Source organism: Rousettus aegyptiacus, unplaced genomic scaffold, assembly GCF_014176215.1.
Source record: "Rousettus aegyptiacus isolate mRouAeg1 unplaced genomic scaffold, mRouAeg1.p scaffold_m13_p_2, whole genome shotgun sequence".
In the NCBI taxonomy this organism is placed as follows: domain Eukaryota; kingdom Metazoa; phylum Chordata; class Mammalia; order Chiroptera; family Pteropodidae; genus Rousettus; species Rousettus aegyptiacus.
This window is the reverse complement of record NW_023416295.1, coordinates 123,479,094-123,505,561: the sequence shown is the minus strand read 5'-3', so window position 1 is coordinate 123,505,561 and position 26,468 is coordinate 123,479,094.

The following is a 26,468-nucleotide window of genomic DNA, read 5'->3' as shown; positions in this document are numbered from 1 at the left end:
TGGTAAAATTTCCATATTACTATTTTGTATTCTCTAATGAAATAATGGATCAAGGCAATGATCAATAGTAAATGCTAAAAACATTTGGTGAAAAGCTGATGGGGAAACTTATAAAAGATAAAAAATCTGATGTATTCAAATTCTATTGCTGTCATAATAAATTACCACAAATTTAGTGGTTTAAAACAACACAAATTTATTATCTCACAATTTCGCAGATCAGAAGTCCAAGTATAGTGTGTCTCAGTTCTCTTATCTAGATTTCACAAGTCAGAAATCAAGTTGTCAGCAGGGCTCCATTTCTTTTCGGAGGTGCTGGGGATGAATATGCTTTCACTCATTAGTGTTCTTGGCAGAACTAGGTTCCATGTGGTTTTAGGAATGAATCCCATTTATTTGCTGGCTTTTGGCTGGGGGTTATACGCTTTAGCTCTTGGTCTCCTTCCATCTTCATGGTCAGCAATAGATCTAGTCTTTCTCACATTACGAGCTCTTTGACATCTACTTCTATCTCATCTCACTTACCTCTTCTCCCTGATCATAGCCTGAGAAATTTCCCCTGCTTTTAAGGGCTCAGATGATTAGATCGGGTCCACTCATATAATCCAAGATGTAATCTCTTTGTCATTATTAGACCTGCAAATTTCCTTTACAGCAGTACCTAGATTAATGTTCTATTAAATAACTAAGGCCAGGAACTTGGGTGGGTATGTTTTAGAATTCTGTCTACCATAGCTGACAAGACTCGAATCTACTGATCAACCACAATGAAATCCAACTGCAGTTTTAGTAAAACAAAACAAAAACAAAAACAGCAGCAAGAAGCAGAGACTGTGTCTCCAGTTCTGCATGTGGTCAGCACTGCGATCTAACAACAAGCAAAAAAGGCTAAACAGACTAATCAACAATTCTTGAATTCATAAGAGAGGAGAGTACATAGTACAAACCACTGTCTCCAAGATTAGAGAGACTGGCAAATACAGGGGGTCGTGGCTTACAAGAAAGGACTCAAGCAGAAATCACCTCAAGAAACAGTGCTTGGCAAGGAGAACCTGAGCAGTAATTGATGAATTGCTGGAGGCTCAGTGTAGATAAGCCTGAGAGTTAAAAACTCCAGGGAAACCCAGTCATGGTGGGGAAGGGTGCTTACAAAATTTTGAGATTCACCTTCAGGAGCTTGACCAGATTCCCACAGTAAATATCAGAGAAAATTCTTTCCTGCTTTTGGCATGGGAAAAGAAAAGGAACCATTTTAAAATCTGCCAGAGCATTCTATACTTCTTAACAAGGCCTGACCTCAGGAAAACCTAGTTAGCCAGATCCTAACCTGCTGGGGTATCATCAGGGCCTAATGGACTTAGGGAAGGAAAATATCCAATTCTAGCCAACTCTAGCCTACCACAAAGGAAACAAGAAATACCCAAATGCAGCCTATCTAGCCTTCATCTCCCATCTAAGGGGGGAGAAAAAACTGAGAAATGCTAATGCTGGGAAGTTTATAGTTTAGAAGCTTAGGCTCACTAAATGACTGGGACCTAATCACAGGACTGTAGAATGCATCCTCTCTCCCCACACCTGATACATCTATTATAGCAGTTTCTTTTACCCAGTACATTTGTTTGAATATCAAGAAAAAGATTACAAAGCATTCCAAAAGGCAAAAAACACAATTTTAAAAGACAGAGGAAGCATCAGAACCAGACACAGCAGAGATATTGATATTATCAGATGGCAATTTAAGACAATTATGATTAATATGTTAAGGACACTAATGAATAAAGAAAGCATGTAAAAACAGATGGGCAATGCAAGCAGAGAGATTGAATTCCTAAGAAAGAACCAAAAAGAAATGTTACAGAAGAAAAATGCTGTAAGAGAAATGAAGAGTGTCCTTAATGGGCTCATTAGTAAATAGAACTCATGTGAGGAATCTCTGAGCCAGAGGATATATCAGTAGAAGCTTAAAAAAAAAAAAAAAAAAAAAAGAGAGAGAGAGAACAAAGACTATAAGAAAAGAACAGTATATCCATGGACTATGCGACAACTATAAAAGATGTAACATACACGTAATGCAAATACCAGAAAGAAAAGAGAAAAAGGAACATGAGAAATATTTGAAACAAAAACCAAACCACAGATCAGAAAGCTTAGAGAACACCAAGCAGAATAAAAGTTAAAAAGAAACATTTTCAAACTACAAAAAGTCAAAGTAAAAACATTAATGGTTGCCAGAAGTCAGGAGAGGGAAAGATACATAGATGGAACACAGAGAATATTTAGGGAAGGGTAATATTCTGTATAATACCATAATGATGGATGCATGCCACTATACATTTGTCCAAATCCACAGAATGTGCAACACCATGAGTGAACTATAATGTAAACTGTGGATTTTGGGTGATTATGATGTGTCAATGTAGGTTCATCGATTATAGTAGATGTACCACTCTGATGGAAGATGTTGATAACTGTGGAGGCTGTGCATGTATGTGGGCAGGGAATATATATATATATATATATATATATATATATATATATAAAATCTCTTTGTTTCCCTCTTAATTTTCTATAAACCTACAACTGCTCTAAAAAAGTACAGTCACAATTAAAAAATAACAAAGCTAGATAGTTCAAACTTTTCACATACACACACAGAATAATTAATTCTTTTTTTTTTTTTAAAAAAGTGGAAATGGTGATATATGAAAGAAAATTGCCAAAATGTTAACTGTCAATTCTAGGTGATGGGTACTTGAGTTTTATTATATTGTTATAAAATTCTTTCTTCTTTTGCATATATGCTTTCAAAATAAATAATAAACTACCACCTTAGAGTTTCCCAATGTAGTGACTCGACTGCACTTAAGAATGAATCTATACAGAATAATCTTATGACCCAGTGGTTCCACTTCTGGGTATCTATCCAAAGAAACCAAAATATTAATTCAAAAACATGTATACATTCCTATGTTCACTACAGTTCTATTTACAATAGCCAAGATATGAAAGCAACCCAAGTTCCCATTAATAGACGATTGGATAAAGAAGTTGTGGTACATACATACATATATATATATATATATATATATATATATATATAATGAAATATTACTCAGCCATAAAAATGGAAATCTTACCATTTATACATGGTTAGACCTAAAGGGTGTTACGCTAAGTGAAATAAGTCAAGCAGAGAAAGACAAATACCATATGATTTCACTTATATGTGGAATATAAGGAACAAAATAAATGAACAAATAAAATGAAAACAGACTCACAGATACAGAAAACTAGTGATTGCTAAATAGGAGGAGAGTTGGGGGGCTGGGTGAAAAATGTGAATGGATTAGGTAGTATAAGTTGGTAGTTACCAAACAGTCACAGGGATGAAAAATACAACACAGGGAATATGGTTTGTAATATCATAATAACTATGTATAGTGGCAGATGGGTACTAGACTAATCAGAGGGGTCACCTAGTAAATTATATAAATGCTTCACCATTTTGCTGTATACTGAAACTAATATAAAATATTAGTTTTCAATCCTAATTAAAAATAAAAAATTATGCATGTAATTAAAAAAAAAAGAATGAATCCATAGATGCTTCTCATCCAGCCTTCTAGCTTTTTCTCTATTTCTTGACTTATGACATTACATTTTGCTTGGACCAGAGTCTTATTTGGTGACAGAAACTGGTAAAACCAATTCAACCTTGAGGGTATGGGGAAGGGGACCTGTCTCTTAATATCTAAATATCCATTGCTGGTTATATTCACTATTCGTAAGTGCATCTATGAAGAGAAATAGTCAGTGGTAACATGTCATTTGGCATCCATTACCCATGCTCTTGTTATAACTTGCTAAAGAACTTGACAACTTCCTTATGATTGAAACTCCTGCAGCTGAGAAAAAACATATGTACTGAGTGAAGCTACTTCTTGACCTATTTCTATTTTGCCAGAGGATCTTATTTGTATTCTTATAATGATTCTGACCCCACCCATGCATCAAAGTCTGATCCTTAAATTAGATTTTTTAAAATGTCATTCTTACTGTAAATGGAACAGTAGTTTAATTTACCATAAATAAAAGGTAACTATAAAAATAATCACAATTAAAACTTCGAGATATTATCAAAATTTATCTAAATGTCATTATTCTCTGAGTCGAGGGACTGTGTCAGTTGCTACTGTAAGAAATTCTTCTTAGGTAATAAATAGGGGCAAAAACAATTTCCACTGTATCTGCTACTTTGTGTGCTTTCCTTTAGCCTCAATCACTCTCAATTACAATTTATAATATTTCCTTTCTTTTTTAAAGACCACATTATTCAGTATTGTCCATGATCACCTTGCTTCTGAGTATACACACTGATTGCACTTGAACATCACCAAGACATAAGGAAAATATAGTAACAATACTTTCAATCATTCTCAAGGTCTGTGTGTTGCTCATATGATTTTTTGCTTCTTTCTGAGTATCTTTTTCAAATTTATCATAAAATGGATACATCATCTCCCTATATTCTGGAGAAAAACAGTCATGAAAATTTTGCCAATTTGCCTAACCCTTATTGATAATTTCATTGACTGACTGGTCTCTTGTTTCTAGCAATCTCATGGCTTACTATCTAGTTGGGTTAGTTTCCTGATCAGAGTCTAATCAACTGCCAAACTTGATAAAATACAGTCTAGAACTCTGGCTTAATAGAGGCTATGTGTGGGTAATTATATCTATTAGAATTTGAACCTGGCAGATGCCTTGAGTGATACGGCCAATATATCCTAAAGTAAATATTTAAGATGAATAGGAAACATAGTAGTCAGAATGAAAGATAAAAGAAAGAAAATAAATAAGAAATATTTGGAGGCTATTACTAGCAGACAAATATTTTGAAATCTATTCTTTAAAAAAATGGAGGAAGAAATAAAACAATAATTAGGATTATAGTGAAGCTTGTTTTATTTTTTTTTAATTTTTGTTTGTTTTACCATCAGGACCAAGGTAGACCTGCATATATTTGCAGGTATGACTTGACGGATATAGGGTAAAAAGATTGGCACTTTTTAATCTGAATTTGTGATATATCCAGAGTTAGGAACATAATAGAATATTAGCCTATTTCATGTGTAAATGAAAACAGACTATTGAAGCTGTGAGAAATTACACAATCTTGTAAGAAATATTGTATTATAGCAAATTTTTGAAGAAATATAACATTTAAACAGAGCTTATATAGGGCAATAGAATTAACATTGAGGTAATAGTATCTGTATTTATTCAACAAGATAGGAAAAAGGAAACTCATTTTCAGTTCAAACAGTACCTTATTGGTTTGGTTCTTGTTTTCTTAGCTTGTTGATAAAGAAGATATGGAATACTTTTTAATCATGAGGAAAAAGGAAATTTTGCCATTTGTGACATGGATAGATATTGAGGACATTGTGCTAAGAGAAATAAAATCAGACTGAGAAAGACAAATACTATATAATATCACTTATATGTGAAATCTCAAAAAAATGTCTAATAGAAAGAGAGAAGAATAATGGTTGCCAGGGGTGGGGGTGGGGAGGGGGGGTGGAATGGGGAGATGTCAGGAAAAGAGTATGGACATGCAGTTAAAAGATGAAAAAGTTGTAGGAATCTAATATGCAGCACGGTGATTATAGTTTACAACACTTATTACATACTTGGAAGTTGCTAAGAGAGTAGATATTAAATGTTCTTACCACAAAAAATAAATGGTAATTATGTGTTAGCTAATGTTGTGGTGGTAATCATACTGCAATATAAAAGTAAATTAAGTCAACATGTTGTACACATTAAACTTACACAATGTTATGTGTCAATTGTATCTCAGCAAAGCTAGGGAAAAAAGGTAATATATGTTGACTTAAAAGGAGCATTCAATTTTATATTAAAGTCCTTACTAATCATGAAAGTTAAAAGTATTTGAAATTTAAGTTTTTAAAATATTTACATTGAACCTTATGATCTTGTATCATAAAATTGATTTGCTAATGTAATACCTATAGAATTAAAAATATAAACCAAGGCTGTGATTTGTTTCCTCTGAACTGATGCTGAAAGCCTGGTTTTTAAGAGGTCAAGAAGGTATAAGTCATCAGATTTGCTCTGTGCAGATGGGGGCACAGAAGGGACCAGACAGGTGAGAGGATGCATGTGACAAGTTTTTATCAGCCTCATCACTTTGACTTGTGAAGAAGAAAAAGACACCATCTGTGCTGTCATCCTTGTTAACCTTCTACTTAGAATAGGAAAGATAGACTAAATACTGAGACTACGGAAATGAATAGAAACAATATTTACATCAAGGCTATCAAAAAGTGAATTAAGGTTAAGTAACCTTGCCTCTGTCTGTCACGCTTATTGTACATGTTTTCGTAGATATTTTTATGACCTAGAAACTATTTGTTTTGTGGAAAAATACCATTAATCAAATCTGATTTAAATTGGAAACTACAGTCATCTACTTTCATGCATTAAAATTACTTTTTTGATATTAGTGAGCTATTAAGTAATGTTTAAGTATGGCTCTTATTTTTAATGTTTGAGTAATTTTTAATAACCAATCAGGGAGAGAGAAAGTTATTTTGATTTTTACATGTGTTTAGTAAACAAGAAAGGAGGAAATATTTAATGCACATTAAGCTATACATGTTTTCTTGGTTTGACTAAAATTGTGAGAGAAGAATATTGCCTTTTGCAACTACTAGCCTTCTGGTTCTATACTATTTGAGTGATTTAATTTCTCGGACCTTTGAGACATTTATTTCTTTCCTCTTATCATGTCCAGTTAGAGGGAAGAGAACTAATATTGTTCAGATCTCAAAGGTCTGTATAAATATACATTGCCAGTCATAGCAGTTTCTTATTTCTCTGAGTGCCTAGAATCTAGTGTCAAGACACATAATTAGCCAATCTCTATTTCCCTATGACTCCTACATCTTATGTCAAGTTAGGTATCTGTCATTTGTATTGTTTGACTTATATATCTACTTGAATTTCCTACTTAGATTTCCTTGCCATATCTCTAGTATATAACCATGTTTTTATTAAACATATGCCTTTATTTGCTAGCTGATTTCATTATTCATAGGATAAAACTGAAACTCTTTAGTACAGCCTGTAAGGTTCTTTACAATTTGACTGAACCAAGTGTTCAGAGCCTCATCTCCTTTGATTCTACCCCAGATCCTATGTGTCAGCCAAAGCTATGGTCTTTCAGTCCCTTACACACTAGTCCCTTTGTTTAGAATATATACATCTCACCCTTTCATTCTTCCAAGTGTTGTCTTTGATACCCAATCCTGCTTAGCTCATATGCCCCCCTTATGTGAAACCTCTCATAATTACCATAGTAATTCCTCTAGCATCTTCATTTTTTTAGAATTTACCCTTAAATAATTTCTTTAGCAAAGGGAAATGGAAGGTAAATTTCTCAACTGCATAAAAATTAAAGATATCTAAGTTGTTCACATTTAATTGAGATCAAAAGTTGGTTTATATAATTGTGAAGAAATCTTACTGCAGAAGATATAATTTTTTTCAAATTTACTTATAGATTTAGTGTAATTCTAATTTATTTATAAATTTAAAAAGAACAAGGAATCACATATATAGTCTTTTGTAATATATATATATTCCAAAGCTGATAGTATAATATCTAATTATAATTCATTATAAAATAATTTTATTTATTAATTATAAATAAAGAAACATAATTCTTCATAAAGTTATTTATTTCTATGCCTACCTCTTTATTCTAGACTGGAAGACACTTGTTGACAAAAACTGAGTCCTATGGTTTTGTTCCTACACCTAAAGCATTTTTATAAATAAATGATTTAAATAATAAACTGAAAACAGTAAAAATATTTTTTGGCATACTAACTCAATACCTTCTCATGGTCAATCTTAGTTCAGAAAAATAATAGAATGAATAAATGCCTCCTAAGTGCTGAGTTATGTGTCATGAGTAAAAGTGTAGAAAATTTGGTAGTAGCTTCTTCTCAGAGTCTGAGCATGATCTTTTACTCATTAGAGGTTATAGCGATATCATCTCTAAAAGACCATTGTTCATTTTCTGATATCTTGAAACAAAAGATCTCATTTGTAAGAATTTTAAAGATAATGACTTAAAAATATATTACCTAGCCTTGAAGAAGAAAATAAAATTTCATATCTTGAGATTCCTAATGAAGGACACATATTAAGAGGGTTTGACATTGTACCACACATAAGAATAAAAAACAAATAAACAAACAAAACCCCCAGAGATATGCCCATAGAGGAACAAAGATTCAGATGGGAAAAGACAAAACACAATATTAAGATTTAGTAATTCAAGTTTTCAATTAGAAAAATATATAGGTATGCAGCACTTAGAATTGTAGAGACAAGTATCTCATAAATATCTGTTGTGCTTGTTATGAATCAAGCAGCAAAGGTGGCATACAAGAAACTCAGAGTTCAAAGTCAAAATGATCAGAAGGTGAGTAGTTTGCCCAAGGGCAAAAGAGAACCAGCTGCTGAGAAAGGATTCAAGGGCAGTGTATAGGGAGTCCTATCTTCAAATGTAGTGCTTACACAACTATTTAAGCAAGAGAATATATAAATACAGGTAGATACATTATTTGTAGCTTCTTGATTTTATTTCTGATCTTTAATGCCATTTTATGATGAGTTAGCAATGGACTTGGAAGGAAATTTAATATTTTGTTTTCTCATGATCATGTACATGACCAATGGGAAAATTCAATAGATTTGGTCATATGTATATCTTATATACTTACTTTATTGTCATAGTCTTGGCTATATTTTTCACCTTTCTTCAAAATCTATTTATAGTCCTCTCAAGGTACTTCACTCTGAGTTAGATTCTTATACAAAAATTATTGATGTGTGTTTAAACTTCGATTTCTATTTCTTCACCCAAAAATTTCGTTTGGAGGTGTCATAGAGATTAAATTAAATTTAGAACCCAAAATGGTTTCCACAATAGAAAGGCAGAAGTAGAAAATAATGAATAGTATTCAATTCATTCAAAATGTATACTTCAATTCTTAATAAAATAAAATATAAATATGAGGTTTCCCCAAACATTTATGGAGCATTAAAGAACATACGGAGGCATTACTTGACATACTTAATTTAAACCAGGATTCTAATAGTGTAACAAAAATCTATTATACACACATGAACATTAAGGCGCATTAAAATTTAACTAATCTGAATAAGTTATTGTATCTTATTTTCTATCTATATTGTTAGAATGTTCAATATGAAAAACAGAATATTATTGATATGTTCACATGCATTAAATTGAGATTTAAAAGCTTCAGCTTCCATTTATTGTCAATAAATATTTTGCTATGTTATTCTACCATTCAAAAATTATTAACTAGAATTTTATTTATATAACTAAAATTCAAATGTTCAGAAAGAAGAATATGCTGAGAAAAACATTCAGAAATTTCTATTCATATTTTCTTATCTAGTTTGGAATTCAGATATCTAATAAAATAATTTTTCTTCATATTGTTAGCTATTGAGCATAACCTGTTTAATGAACTATTTATGTTATATTCACCAACTGCCAAAGGAGAATCAAGAGAAATATAAAGCATATATAAAGCTTTTTAAGATTTATCTTCCCCTTGATGAGATAAAGTGAACTCCTCGTTATCCCCTCATTGCCTTAACAGTTATAATATTTTGCCTTAAACTCTAGATCTTAGAGTTGAAATGCAGATGACTAGTCCAAGTAGAGACAAGGTCTGAGCCTAGCAGGAATGCAAGATTCATCATTGGTCAAGAGGGAGTGAAGAATGAGAATTAAAGTGAGACATATAGAGTAAAATCAGAATATACTGAGCCTTAAATTTTGATGTCTTCCAGTGTTCGCAGGCAACAGAGAACAATGAGAATTTTAGTAGAGAGTAGCAAGAAAAACACTGATTCATGAAAGTTAACCTGGTAATAGGATCTAAAACAATACAAGGAAATTATAAAATAAACTCCTTTTCTTTGATCACCTCCTCTATTTCACATGGTTATGTCAAGTAATACTCTCATGACTGCATTTTTTCCTAACCAGTCACCTGCTAGTCAAATTAAAAGGAAGTTATTTAAATTCATTGTTGAAAATAAAATTATGGTGGTCTTTCTTAGCTGGAGACACAGAATCTCCTATTATTAAAGTATCTGGCCTTAAGTGATTAGCTTGGAGATCTCTCTCTCTCACTCTCACACACACACACACACACACACACACACACACACATGGTGGGAGGGGGAGATGTAGGGGAAGAGAGAGAGAAAGAGAGAGAGAGAGAGACAGAGAGCTCTTTAGAAGGCTGAAGGCTACCAAATGATTTAAGTAGGGTTTTTAAATACTTTTGTAATTTTTAAATATTGCTACATATAGAATTTCCATTGATTGATTTGCCAAACCAGTATAAATACATCACTTATTAATATAGATGGATTTGGAGATGCATACTAACCAGGAATATCTGAATTAGACTTAAGGAAAAAGTGCTTTCGCTGTCAACCGCGCATATGGAGGGCCAAATGAAGTCAGTTTATTACTACTTTTTCAAAAAGGGAGGGCATTTAAATAACATACATAAATTTCAAAAAACAAGTGACAGTTTGGGAGAAAAATATTCATGAATCTAAAAAGAAAGTATTAATATTTATTTGACATTAATATTTAATAATATTAATGTTACTCATAAGCATTCCAAAAAAACCACTCCAACTTTTAAATGACCAAATAATATTAAGAACTATTTTACAGAAAAGAAATAACATCTAGCCAACAAAATATAAACATAAATTCAACTCCATAAATACGGGTGCTGCAAATTAGTACATTGATACTTTTCTTCAAAAAGAGAGAGCAGTTAAGCATGATAATACACACAGTGAATAATTTTAGAATGAATGAGTATTCACATTCATTGTTAGTTCTCAATGTATCTATTGTATTTTGAAGTATAACTTGTTAGTTGCATAACAAATAATTTTGGTTTCGGGAATGTAATCTGTAGAAGAATTATCACAAAGATGTTCTCGTAGTGTTTTGTAGTGAAAAACTTTAATAACTTAAATGTGATAGAACAATTGAAAGAGTAATATCTGTATAATAGGCATGGAAAATCTCTATCCTGAGTGAAAGGCTGGGGGGAAAATGCATACAATGTGGTTCCATTGCCACTCAGAAACTAAGCAAAAACTGTATGTGTATACATATATAACTATGTTCATACACACATAACTGTATGTATATGCGTATGTTTTTATATGCTCGTACACTTATAGATCACATATACATATATATATGAGTTCTGAAAAAGTATATTAAAATGTTAATAGTAAATTACAGTTGTTATCATCAAAAGGGTGTGGTATGGAGGTAATAGTAAGGGGTACTTTCGCTTGGTCTGTATTGTTTGAAGTTTTTACAAAAACAAAGTTTATGTATCATTTGTAAAATTATAATAAGCTCATTGAATGACAATATGATCTTGAAAGTATCTGAATATTACAGATAGAATACTCCATGAAGTCAAGCACATTTTAATGTAATTTTAAACATTGAACATTATATTGGGCTGGATATAAAAGCAAATTGTTTTTCTGCAGCAATCAGAGAAAGAATGACTGAGGGAAAAAGTATGCCTTGTAACCAAGAATTCATTTGTAAAGTGTCATGTTTTAAATATTATACAATTTTACTAAGATGAGGTATTTTAAAATAGTCAATTTCATAGAAGCAGAGAATACAGTAGTAGTTGCCAGGGGCTGAGGGGGTTGGGGACAATGGGAGTTGTTATTCAAAGAGTATAAACTTTCATTTATGCTACATGAATAAGCTCTAGAGGTCTGCTGTATGATACAGTGTCTATAGTTAACAATATGACATTATACATTCAAAACTTGCTAAAAGGATAGATCTAATGTTAAGTGTTCTTATATAACCCTCACCCCAACCAGGAACCAAAGAAACTCTGGCAGGTGTGGGGTGTATGTATTACCTTGATTATGGTGGTAATATTATAGATATTTACATATGACCATACTCATCAGATTGTATATTAAATACTTACAGCTCTTTGAATATCAATTATACTTCAATAAATCCATTAAAATAAATTTAGATACATTTCAAAAATAAAATATGCTTCATTAATCTTTGTTATCTTTTCTAATTTCTGTTTTAAGTTGTAAGTATAGCCACAGATATAAATGCTGTGTATCTATCCAAATGAATAAACCATGATGACTGACGTTTACCACACAACTGGATTGCATTACTGCATGCATCTAATGTGGTATGCAGGTGTTTTAGGAGGAACTTTAAGTTCAGGTGACTATATGCCTTTTTCTTGTCTTGGAGCACATATCTGTAAAACATTTAGTTTATTAGATTGCACTTTTTTCCTTCCAAAGTCTGTAAATTTTATATCTGTAAATTTTGTCATTGGTTTTAAAGTCCTAATCTAGTATATGATGATGAATACCTTCTCATCCAGCTCTGCCCTTTGTCAATCATATGGCATTGGAAATATTCCTCTAGCTCTCTGAACATGAGCTTTCTCAACTGTAAAAATAGAGTTTTTTACCCCTCTCATAGGATTTTCATGTGGAACATATAACGGATTTAAAACCTCTAGCAACATACCTTGTTGATTTTCTTCAATATAAATAATTCACTTTCTCATCCCTCTTTTTTCTTATTACTTATGTTTTGTCAAGTATCTTATGAATTAATTTTTAATTGAAAAAGATTTGCATTTTTATAAATATTTCAGACTAGTCAGAGAACTCGTTTCTATTCATGTTACAATTGCACAGTGTATAACATGTTATGTATGCCCTTTGGCCTCTCAAAGCTTTGTCGTCATGGCTACCTCTTTGCCATCAAAGACAATTTGGGCTGGGCTAGTTCCAGAAATGCTGCCTTCTGGAAAGGCAGCATGACCTACAGACTGGTTTTCAAACATTTGAATTTTTTATAGTAAAATATACTAATACAATATAATTACAAATTTGTGAACTATACTGAAACACACAAACATGCTTTATGTCATTTTTTGTCTTCTCTCTCTTAAAACATAAGAAACTGATGAAAAACCTAATTTACAATAATATTTAAAATTTCCAAATAACTTAGAAAAATGCAAATGTTATTTATCATATTACTTGTCTAAAATTACACATACTGCATAATCAACAGTTCATTTAACAGTCTAGCTAATAATTCATGATAATAGCTATGTGGTATGTTTGAATAAATTGATTACATTTGTACTTCCCATATTTCTGTAACTTATAATTTGAAACCATCTAATTTACTTTATCATAAACTTTTCTCCATTTATTGGACAATGCAACTTTTTATTTTTGGTAAAAGTAAAGAAAAATGAAAACATGCTTACTTATCTCTTTTGTATAGTTATTTCATTTTTTAAAATTCAATCAGCAAAAGTTTTCCTATTTAGGAATTTTAAGTGCTGACTACCATCCACCTTTCTCCTTTACCTCCTGGAGCTCTCCATTTCAAAATTCCCTGTTAAACTGCAAAAACAAACAAACAAACAAACAAAAACTTATGAAATGTCCGTAATGAAAGTAATTTTTCTTTCTTTCTATTTTTTTGGTACATGATTAATATTTGTGTTGAACAGAATTTAATATGTTAGGTTCAAGAAACAACATTAAATCTCTATGCAAGTGTTATTACTTGATTCATAGGCGCAAGTCAGCACAATGGACTGTGGAAAGGTTCAGAATATAATTTTTTTCTTTGCTGGTATTGTTATTAAGCTCATGTTCACATACACATGCATACATATGCACACGCAGTGGCAAGGCTATATTTAAGCCAAGATTGGAGGCACTATATTATGAGTCATTCCTTTAGAATGGAGTGGCATTAAGTTCTATCCAGTGAGTTAATTTCTCTCAAAATTCTCTTTTAGTCAGAGGATAATTCTAAGCATAACATCTATGTGAAAATTTATTATGAGCACTATGCTGTGTTTTTCGTTGGTTGGTTGGTTTTCCAAACTGCTAGAGGGGCTGATAAGCAAATACAGCCATAGTATAAACTCAAGATTAACTTCTGCTTTATGATTACTTTAAAGATGATTTAAAGTAATTACCCAGGCTCACATAGACTTCATTCTACTTCTGCTCTGACTTCTTGTTTCATTCTGAAGAGAATGATTTTCTGCATTTTCCTAGGTTACTACCACATCTCATAAACTATGGGCTAATAACAATCTTCAGCCATTTTCTAGGAGTAACAAAAATAATAATTGTAATAATATCTAAAATTGAGTGGTTTTTTTTGGTTCAAATACTATTCTATGTCCATATGAATCAATTTAATTCCCCCAACAGCCTTAGGAAGTGGGTACCTATTGCCTTGTTCAAGACAAGGAAACTGAAACATGGTTTAATAATTTTCACAAGATCATAGAGGTAAGAAGCACACATATTGAAATCCTACTCAAAGCATTATGGATTTCAAAATCCATTTCTCAACCATTGTGCTATACTGAAAAGTGAGGAAACACTTTTCTGCCAGTGATTCTACCAAACTGTTTCCTCCCCTTCACAACACTCTTTCTCTGCTCCCGTTTGCATTATAATCAGAGCATCTGAGTCAGGGCGTAGTCCCCATCTACTAGGGGACTAATACATCAGTCAAGGTGAAAACCACAGAAACCAACTCTTGCAGAATAACATTTTATTGAAAAGATATTGCATACTTCACAGAATTGCAAAGACTGTTTTTAAGAACTAAGATTTTTAAAAATACACAAAAGGGATAAAAACAAGCACATGGTTCTCCACCTCGTTGATATTAAGTGTGAATGAGAATTTTTTTACACCACTTCTGAGAAGTTTTAAGAGGCATTGCATGATTCTACCATCTTCTCTCTTTTCTCTCACAAATTCTGACGTAGGGACTTTTCCTAAGGTAGGAGTCCCAAGAAATAAATGCTTATAGTTTTTAACCCCTAAGATTTTGGGTTGTTTGTTAAATAACATAATCTAGCTTAAACTAACTCATCTAAAAGGCACTCAAAGCAAACAGAACCATATCCCAAATTACGTGGTGTCAGTTCAGTGAAAGTATCATTTCTTTCTCCAAGAAAAGGTGAGTTTGACAACTGGTGCTACTGCCACCATTGCTCCTCGATATTGAATTCCAGTCATGGGATCACTGCCATTATTGTCTTAGAAACAGGATTTGCTATTGTCACAGCCACTGAGATAATGAATTTTACACGGTTCATGTTTCTTTAGTTTCTCACTCAGTGTCTAAGAGAGAAGCATCTGATTATTGAAGTCTAAGACTAGGACTATTGCCTCAGTCAGAAGGTTGTTTGGAAAGCAAATATCTGGGCTTTCCAGGTTTCGTGGCAAGAGAAAGCCTCTTCTCATCAACACTCATACTAAGGAATCTAAAGTAACAAAGGGGGATCTCATCACATGCATCTGAATCTCCAAGATGTCAAATATCTCAATTAAGTCAGGTTGAGTCTCTCTCTCTCTCTCTCTCTCTCTCTCTCTCTCTCTCTTTCTCTCTCATATGTCTCTATGTCTCTCTGTGTCTCCTTTTACTCTCTTCCTCCACCTCGTTAACCCTAACTCTGTCTCTTTAATTACAAAGAGTTTTAATAAAACTATGAAACTCCATGAATATAAGTAGATTATAACTAGAGTAGAGACGTAGTAGGAAGACCACAATTCGGCTGATGAAGGTTAAATTTTTCAGTTCAGATTTACCATTAACAAAGCTGATACAAATATCTTAATTTGAAATCTATATCTATTTCTCACTTCGATCAGAACCTACATGAAGAGAAGAGTAATGATAATTAGCACACCTCAAAACCTAATTCACTTATTGTCTGAACAGTGAAGTCAAAGCGTTCTGGCTTTTAACTCAGGGAAGGATGAACAGAGGCAGCTTCTTATCCATCAGAGCTGCTGTTCCATGTGGTGCATGGTCCTGCAGTACAGAAATTGAATTTTCTCTGTAATCCCTATATATTTATTTTTATTAGAGAAAGATCACACAAATAATATATATATTTCATAATGCCAGTGTATTAACTGAAAGATAAAGATATTTATTTTTAGGAATCAGTGTGTTCTCTCTCTATTGTCACAATTCCTTAGGGAATAATTGATAAAAACAATTCCTTGATGTAATTGACCTCGTTGGTTGGATAGTACAATTTCTATTTGCAAAACCAGTTTTCTCTTGCTAATTCCAACTATATTGGCTTTCTTACCTTCTCTTGAGTTAGAGATGACCATGTGTCCCAAAAATAACCAATAAATTATCACTGAAGGTCTGAGGGTCATGAAATTTTAAGAAAACTTTGCTTTTGCTTTCTTGATAAAAGACCTCATAATCTAGTTGGTATTGTCTTTAATGCACATGTGGAGATGTGGCCATCATATTGTAAATGTGAAGGAATATATAAAGAAGAAAAAACAACATATTAAAAATCTTAGGGAAGTAATAAAGACAGAGACCTTGGACACATTATTTAACAGCTGAGTAAATACCATCAATTTATATGGTACTTATTAATTTAATAACAAATGTCTTTATATTTCAAGTCAGATATTTTGTTAGTTGAAGCTGAAAATATTCCCCTCTGATATACATGGTAAACATAAAATCATACGAAAGATAATAAAATGTGTATTATTAAAAGGGATATTTGACATAAACTTTAGGAAACCCAGCGAAATAATCCTATCACTCAAAGTTGAGGATATTTCTTTAGAGACAAAATTGCTCTCTTATAGCTTTATTTCCAGTGTATTTTTTTGAGTAGATAGTATTTACTGTACTGTGGTGTTTTTCCTACAATAGCTTATTTTTCATAACTTTATGATGGTCACCAATTGCATGGAAAATTCACATTTCTAATTAAATTGTTTATTTTTTTTTCTAGTAGACATTGTGTCTTTAATATTCAAGGGTTGATCTTCATTAGTCTCTTGATTATAAGGCAACTTAGAGTTAGTGCTTTGAGAAATGAAGTTTGATTTTGCAGTTAATTAGCTGTTGATCTAAGGCAAGTCATTTAACTTTATGAATCTATGTCTTAAGTTATACCTTAGATGTTTAATTTCTTAAATATATACTAAAGCTTCTCTTGCATTGCAGTATCCTAGGCTTCCCTCAAAATAATAGCATCCTATTTCAATAAATAGTTTACAATTTTTTAAGTTTCTCATAGGTTTTTAAACTCTTGCCTCCATGATTTTCTCTTTAGAAACTAGAAAAACATTTAAAAGATTATCACTAAAATGAAACATTTATAAAATTATAATGCATATTGTCAAAATTCAGTTATTTAAAATTATATTCGGAAGTTATTTTGAGTGACTGTGAAGACACATCACAGAATTTATACAAAATATGAGCTTTTCCTTCTATTGTCCTCAATCTATCTCAAAAACACAGGCATACAGACAGTTGGTTAACTTTAATGTTTATTTTCCTTTTAAAAAAACGGAAATCTAAACTATAGACTAGCGGTTACCAGACAACTATAGACTACTGGTTACTAGTGGGGTGGGGGAGGAGGGGGAGGTAGATGGGGTAAAAGGGGGTCAAATGTATGGTAGCTGAAGGAAACTGGACTTTGGGTGTAAACACACTATAAAATATACAGATGGCAAATGATAATGTTCACCTGAAAATTATATAATTGTATTAACCGAAGTCACCCCAAAAAAACATAATTTAAAATAAATAAATAAAAATAAAAAAATGGAAATCTGTAATGCATTTTTTTCAGACAATATTATCAGCAATAAATCGTCTTTAAAACAAAAAGTTTCTGGTAATAGAGTTACAAATTATTATGTTATTTAGCCTATTCAGTGCAAAGCATGAATCATGTACATCTGAGATATTTAGAGGGGACTAACAGGCCATTTATGAAATCTATACCTAAATCCTAGTGAGGTTAAAAAAATACATTTCTATTTCTATCTTGAAAATTTTCATTTTTGTCTATATAGAATTCTCTGGAGTGTTAGAATTTCAGTTGGCTTCAATTTCTTGATGATGAAATAAGTAGCTACTCTTTCCTCTCAATGGTTATATATGTTCAAGACTAAATTACTTAAATTCGATTTTAATGCTTGATAATTTAAGCATACAAATTAGACTACTCAGAATTAAATCTGATTACATGATTGTTGAAAGGTAATATCATATGCAGCTTGGTACAACACATAAAAGAAATCTTTATAAAGGAACTGAAACTTTATGTGTGTATTTCATTTCATATAATTATCTACATTGTTATACTGTCCTTCATATACAATTCTAATTTAGTTTCAGACTCATTTAATGTTTCTCATATTTATTTTTTAATGTTCTTCAATAAAAAGTTGATCCTTCGTCATATATTATATAAACACATATTAATTTTTTACCTACATTACTCTCCAAAGTTATTTAATGTTACCATAATGTTCTTTTGCAAAGAAATCGATTAATAATCAGTTTGGAACTGCAACAAAGACTGATCCTACTTTTGATGCTTGGTTTCTAACAGCTTTCAAGCCCCACCACTTCCCTCCACCTTCTGTCCCACATTTGAACAAACTGATAAATAATTCAGGATGTTCTCTCTTTCTGTGTGGGTAAGAAATTCAAAGATACAATTTCTAGTTCATGTATCAGGGCCTTCACCTCAGCTCTCTAACCATAAAAGCATAACAAGTCTCCTTTTGGACTATCTTGGAAAGTTATTCTGCTCACCCCATAGAGCCTCATATGTAAGTAATAAACACTTCTATACCCTCTTGCTGTATGTGTATGTATGTGTGTGCGTAGCATCATTAGTCTTAATACACAAACCAAATGCCGAGTGAATGTCCATCTCTTCTTGGTGAGTTGGTTACAACAGTTGACATGTAAGCAGATTGTTAGCCAATGATCGCTACCACTAACTATCATTATTCTCTTTGGTTTGTTGCCCTCTGGCAAACATGTTCTTTGAACTGTGCTTCTCTGTGCTGCATCCATTGAGTCCTATTGAGCTTCTTATAGATTCACAAACCTAAGTTAGAATTTTGATAATTGACATTTAAGGATGGGAATATGGGACAGGGCCCTCTTTAAAGTGATCCTGAGTTCAGTGTCTTAGTCCAGACTATCTTCATGTCTTAGTTGAATCATGTGTCTCGATTCCAGTATAAGCCATGACTGATGCTAGGCTCACGAGAATAACTCTTACCTTATCACTGCTGCTTATGTATCTAATACAAACGCAGGCCCCTATTCTATAGAGTACTCAGAGGAAAAATTGATGTTCCTTGAAATATGTAGGTGGGCCCATTGGGTAGTTGCTTGTGTGAAGAATTGTCACTATGTGGCATGCTAAGGTCACGTTTCTAAAAGCAGATAGCTTGCTAGTATCCTATAAAATGCTTCCATTCTAGCAACTATCCATGTTTCTGTGGCTAAAGAAAAGATTATGGTCCTCAATGTTGTAGGGAAAAGTATCTACAGCACCCTTATGTCACAACCATGGGGTTATTTCAAACTTCATTTGTACTTGGGGCCTTAAAGAAGCAACCAATGCCATGAAGGAGGCCCCTAACCTTGATGATATTGATTTAAGACTCTCTGGAGGAAGAAACTTATAAGTATGGAAAGAGTAGAAAGGGTCACTCCAATGTGACTTTATGCATATTGCAACATCCTCATACATGATGTAGCTTGCTGAAGAGCTGCTGCTTCTTATCCCTTAACCAGAATATCTCTGATCAATGACAGAATCCAAGGGCTAGAACAATTAGCTGAACTTTAAGCAGTGATCTTAACACTAGATTGTATGTTTTTGCAGATTCTTTGGCTATCATCAATATCCTGGTTATCTAGTCTAGCCAATGGCAGCAACGACAGTTCCTTATCAAATATTACCACATTTGTGATAAAGAGTTTTTGGAAACTATTGCCTCACAGATATTAAAAATATAATTCAAATTGTATTATGAATTTGTTCATAAAGTTACATAGTTTTCAGCTATACTAAAACCACCTACAAGACCTCATACTCCTCAAACCCTTCTGAATTTAAACATTAATAACATTAACCAGGATATTCCTTTTACTTCTCAAAATACATTTTGTTAGACTCTTAAACAAGACATGCAATGAAGCATTTACCTTTCCTGTAGACACTGGGTTACAGGTCTCATAAAATAATAAAATATTTTAAATAGGTTCAAATTCAATTAAATGAAACCTGGCATATTTTACTCACCAAACATCTAGATGAATTGTAGTAAGAAGTCTAACTCCATTTTCAATGTTTGACAGCCAGCAGGTTTCAAGCTTCACCACTTGCCCTTGAACCTCTGCTCCGTATGTGGGGAATCTTTTTTAAAGACTTTTATTAAAATATAGCTAACATATAATATCGTATTAGTTTCAGGTTATTCAAGATTTATATATTTAAAGAAGTGATCACTATGATAAGTCCAGCAACCATTTGACACCGTATAACACTCTCCTTTAGTGCTGTGGCAAGTTTGAGCCATGAGAGAGGTTAGCTCCGGGCCTACCCCATTAATCACCATAAAAGATGAGTTGATCTCCTTTTCCACACTTTAAAGTCATCTTCACGCCAGGTTTGGAGGCCAGTTTGCTTTTCCAAGGAAGTCATTTTGTGCCATTTTGGTGAATGTGTGGCATCCAATGGTGTTTTCACATCTGAATCAAATGTTAATTAAAGTATTCTGTATACTGCTTTCACAAAGTGGCTGCAATAGAAACATTGTGTATCAGATGTCATTCTTTCTATTAGAGTACAGAGGGGAAAAAATTAGTTTCCTGAAAAATATCTAAGGCTGAAACCACAATGGTTAGCTAATCATTCTATCAATTACAAAGATTTCTATATTACTGAAACACTGTTGTTATAGATGTTTTTAACCAAGGAGATAAATATTTGTCTGTAAAAATTTATTGTTAAATGTCAAGTACAATAAAAGAGTATGTGGTTATGTCCTTCTGCATAACCACAAAAAATACTCTTGGAAGAGAAGAAACAGTTTGCTGGTGTCTTGTCTACATTATTAAAGTGGTTGATTTTTATTTTATTGCTTTGGTTTTAAGTGCATTATAAATGAGTTTGGAAACATTCATTTTTTTCTTTCCAATTATTATATTTAGTATAAATGTGATATTTGCACAGCTTGTACAACTAACTTCTATTAACAAATTTCTGACCCTTAGAAATAAGCATATCATTTGCATGTCTATTTTTAGAAATAATTTTCATCCACCAGTTAATCACTAATCAAGTAATAGCCAGGGAAAAATGACATTTGCTTTTAACAATGAAGAAAATACAATGAAATCTGTAAGGTTGAAACCATGTTTTAGCAGTAATTAGAAGGTTTTGATTCACAGATCAGGATAAGAATAATCCCCCTTCCCTCCAAGGAATCTCAAAGTGTAGCAACTGGTATCATTTTTCAGTTGTGTATCATTTCCCTTAATATGTCCAAAAACATGTAGTGCTTGATAGTGTCCCAAAAGATAGTCTTGCTGGGTTTTTTTCCTCACCATGCTAAGAAAGGATGAACTAAGATGATTCCTCGGTTTGTCTTAGAAGCAGCTTGTTCTAGAATGAACGCCTTCTTTAAAAAGTCATTTAACTTTTACTGCAGCCAAGTTCTAGAGAGCTGAAACTTACACAAGCTTAAGAAATTTGTGTGCTGCAGCACTGCTGGTCATGTGCTTACATTGCGGCATCAGTTGAAACTAGAACCATATATGCAAGATGAAGTCCTTGGGCCAGCTTCTATTTCAGTTATTTTCTCAACTACTAGTGTGAAAAGATGCTCAGACTACAGGAATTTTTCAAGATGTGAAATAATGTTTACCCCCACAACAGGACAATGTTCACCTAAATGGTACCCCATGATAAAGATGACTTAAATATTAAAAATATTAAAAACAAGCTGTATTTTATTCACAATGTCACATTTTCAGAGTAAAGTTTACCCAAGTGGATTAAGTTACATCTTTGACTCAAAATAATTATCTTTTCTTCTACTCAGTACACTATTAGCTCTGTCAGACCTGTCTCTTTCTTCTCTCAGTGATTTGTTTTATTAATTATATGGGCCTAGTCTTCCCACCACAGTAGGATTATAATAATGTAGAATCTTAGGGAGAAGTGGTTAGAATATTTTATCTTTATCTCCAAGGAGACCTCTTGTCTATTCAAAATTCTACATATTTACCTGACATTTTGATTCACTCCAATCAAAAATTAAAAATATTATCAGTTAATTACAATAAATAGACATTTAAACACCGTGAATTCAACTGGACTCCACTTTCCAACCATGTAATAGGATGTCTCAAAATCAGACAATCAAGAATATTGTTTATACATTGAAATTATTAACATGGATTTTTAGCTTCTAAAAATATATGTTTGTTGTTCAATCTTTATCATTTATTGCATAAATAGAAAAACATAATTTTTTCTTATTTTTTTGTGAATATATTCTCCAGAGAATTACATATTTTGTTTGTAAGATTGCTAAACATACTTAATAACCTGCAGATTATCTAAACTGAAGACTAGTAGGTAAAATTAATTTTCATAATATCAATGTTATAGATTATATGATACCTCAGGAAAAATAATTTTTTAAAATATTGTATATTTAAAAGTCTGTATCACCTATACACTCAAGAGAGAAGTAAATATATAAATGTACTCAATGAAATATATCCATTTAAAGTCTTTTTTTCTATTTTACATGACATTAGCTAGTTTTAACTAACTGTTTAACTTACATGATATACAGAAGACTGCTTCAGGGGATGTTTTGGGTGAAGTATCTTAAGTAATCATATTTTTTCTATCATTACTGTTTGAAAAGACTAAAGAGAAAAGTCTGACTTTTTAGTCAAATGTAGCACTCTAAAAGATTAGAAGAAGTACCATGCAATCTGGAACACCCTTGTTCTCTGACTATAATTATAGAAATATTAGAAACTGGTATTTTTTTAGTGCCCTGGAATCTTAAGATTGTTAAGAACCACACTCACAGGAAGCATTGTTATTAGAAAGTCTTCTGTACTGCATGCTTGCATGTTGCAAGACAAATTAATTGATCAAAAACAAATACTTAATAAAACATTCAAATATAGCTATTTCTTTATGAACTTACTCCACTTAATATCTACTCTATATTTAACTTATTTCTGCTTTCTTAGAGAATAAAAGTTCTTTTTCCTGTTGTAATGGTTATATAATAAGGTATTATTCATTTTGTTCTATATTTTTGGTAACATTCTTAGTATTAAAAGTCTTATTGTGTGTACATATATATATATATACACACACACACACATATAGACGTATAAACATGGTCGTGTGTATTTATATATTTTCATTTTACCTACAAAATTATATATTTATGTCAAGTGAAAATGTATGTTATGAGTAAAATAAAATATCATTGCTAAAGTTTTTCTATTTACAGCTTTCTGCTTCTAGATTTCTGTTAATAAGATCTTGATATTTGTGTCTTTATTCATGCTGTGTGTATAACCTATTTCCACTTGTGGAGATTCTATTTTAAGATTTTTTTCTCCATGAAAATTTCCCCAAGATCTTCATTTGGAGTAAACTATCCGCTATTTTTAAACATATTATAGAACATTTTTATTGTAGAACATTGTATTCTTTGAACATGCCTATAAATTAAATTGCAAACCATGGACTATGTTTTTCTTTTTTTCAGCTTTGAATTCCTCATATCAATCGATACACTAGTCCACTGCCCTTATAAACACTTTCTAATAGTTTTGTTGAAATCGGAGGCAATGTATCAATTGCCGTAAGATTGTCTTAAGCTTGGATAAAGGTAAGCTGCATTAATAAAGAAGGGGTCATGGCATGTGCATTGACTTTCAAATAGAGACTCTCATAAACATAAGAATATATTTTGCCTCATTGGTTTATTTTTATAGAAGAAAAATGGTAGATGGTGGGAGGTGAGAGCAGTTGTTAATACCATCTGAATATATTTTAATTCTTAAATTTTTAAATTTTCTAAATTGAAGTTAAATTATTATAAGGTTCAGTATAATTATTATCTTGTCTCAAAACACAGAATTATTATATGATGGTAATAAATATCGGCTTTTATTAAGCCTAGAAAAGCTAATTATAGATAGATGTTTATGTCTTTCTGCATCACATATGGTTACTACAGTTAAAGCTCTTATCATAATTTCCAGTTTATTGTCTCTGAGCTCTTCAGTGATAAAGAGTAACTTCTTCACCTCTCAGTTTCCAGTACTTAATACAGTTCATAGTCCATTCTATACACTCAGTACATATTTGTAGAATGAATTTATAGTCTTATTTGAATTGTAAGACTGCCATTTGGGACTGTAGGACTCATGCTACCCCTTGATAAATTTTGTCATGATGTGACTAAAAAAACTCTTTAAATTTATTTTAAATAAAAAATAATATTTTTAACACATTTATTTTAATGTTTGAAGACATAATTAAAAGTACTAATAAAAGTTAGGTTATAAGCATTTATAAGGTTATTACAGTAATGATTTGGTTTGACAGATGTTCAGTTAAAATTGACATCTTTATTCTGATAAATGCTTCTCAAATGTAAAGAGCAATTAGCTGCTAGTGTTTGATGAAACTTTAAAAGTAAAATTAACGTTAGTTCTGTAGACAAAAAATGAGCACAAAAAATAAAACCTGTTACTTCACTAAATTTTCATCGACCAAAAGACAGAGTATTATTAACAATAATTCATGTCATTATTAATCATAAAGTGGATGGTAATAACTAACATTTGGTTTTCCCATTCTAATTTCTTAGTTTCTCAGTAGGTTAATTGTAGTTCACTCCCTATTTTCTAAAAAAAAAAAAAAAAAAAAAAAAAGCGGTAAATTTTTTTGTTAATGTTATGTACTAATTAGCTAAGCTGAGATTTGAACCCACTTTTATGTTTTTACAATGCCTGTGGTGTTAGATCTGCACTAAAAATGATTAATTCTGACTTACATTGAATACCTTACACCTAATTTCTCAATGTTTCAGTTTGGGAATATTGGATCTATTACTATTCAAAGATCTTACCATTCCTCATCTCTATATCCTTACTGAAATGATACTTTTTACCTCCAGGCATTTTAATTTCTAGAAGAAACTTACTTAACATATAATGTTCATGTCAGTTTTATGAGATCATTTCTGATTTTTTCAGTTGGATGTGAAATATCTTTTTGAATACTACAAAAGAATTTTTATTCTCTTATGGCAAAAATCATACCCTATTCACCTTTTATTTATTTATATCTTCATGAGCATTCTGCCCCCAAAACATAAGCTTCTAGACTACAGGAATTATATCTTACCTGTTTTTCTTTCTATTGCGATACCTGCCACAACAGAGTAATAATATTTTATTTTATATTTGTAGAGCCTTATGTCACATTAAATATCTTCAAAAATTATTGATTATATAAAAATAATTTTATCAAAATTACAGTTTTTTTAAACTAACATGGCTTGTGTCTAAAATTGTGTGCATATAGAATCCAATCATCAGGCGCAGGACTGAACTGACTTCTACAGCATCTTATCTTCCCAGATATTCTACAACTTTATCTTCATGACAACGTTGTGAAGCAAGAGGAAGAGCCATTTAAAAATATATTTTTCTACTAGATCATGAATACCCTAGAGACCAAAATGTGAGCGCCTCAGAAATACTTAAATCTCTAATTACATTTATGGAGACTGTCGACTGACTGCTTTTTCAAATCATTTAGAATACTGGTTTTCAAATAATTACTATGGAGTCAAAAGACTTGGCGTAAAGCACAAAGAGCAGAGGGCTCTAGTACTCCGCCCCACCCCAACTAATTAATAGAAATGTCACTTTATTTATAAATGTATTAGAGTTGTGAGCAAAATATTTATTAAAAAAATAGTTTTCTCAAGAAAAAAGAGAGTGAAAAAAGGACAAGGACATAGAGAAAAATGAAAGGAAGGAGGGAATAGAGAGGGAGAGAAGGAAGGAAGGGAAAAAAGATAGTAGGAAAGAAGGAATGTTATATACAAAGATCTAAGGAATTAAAAGAATAAGGAAGAACAGAAATTCTCATAAGCTTTCCAAAAAAATGACGACTGAGAAATTAAAACCATTTCACATGCATAGTTCAGGTAAACATGTAAACAGAGATAAAAGAATGTTTCACTAAGTAAATTGTATATAGTTATATTTACTTTTTTACTAATATATGAAATAATAAAAGAGGAAAATTTTTTATCTAGCAATTATTTCCAAGCAAAACATGTTAAGGAAA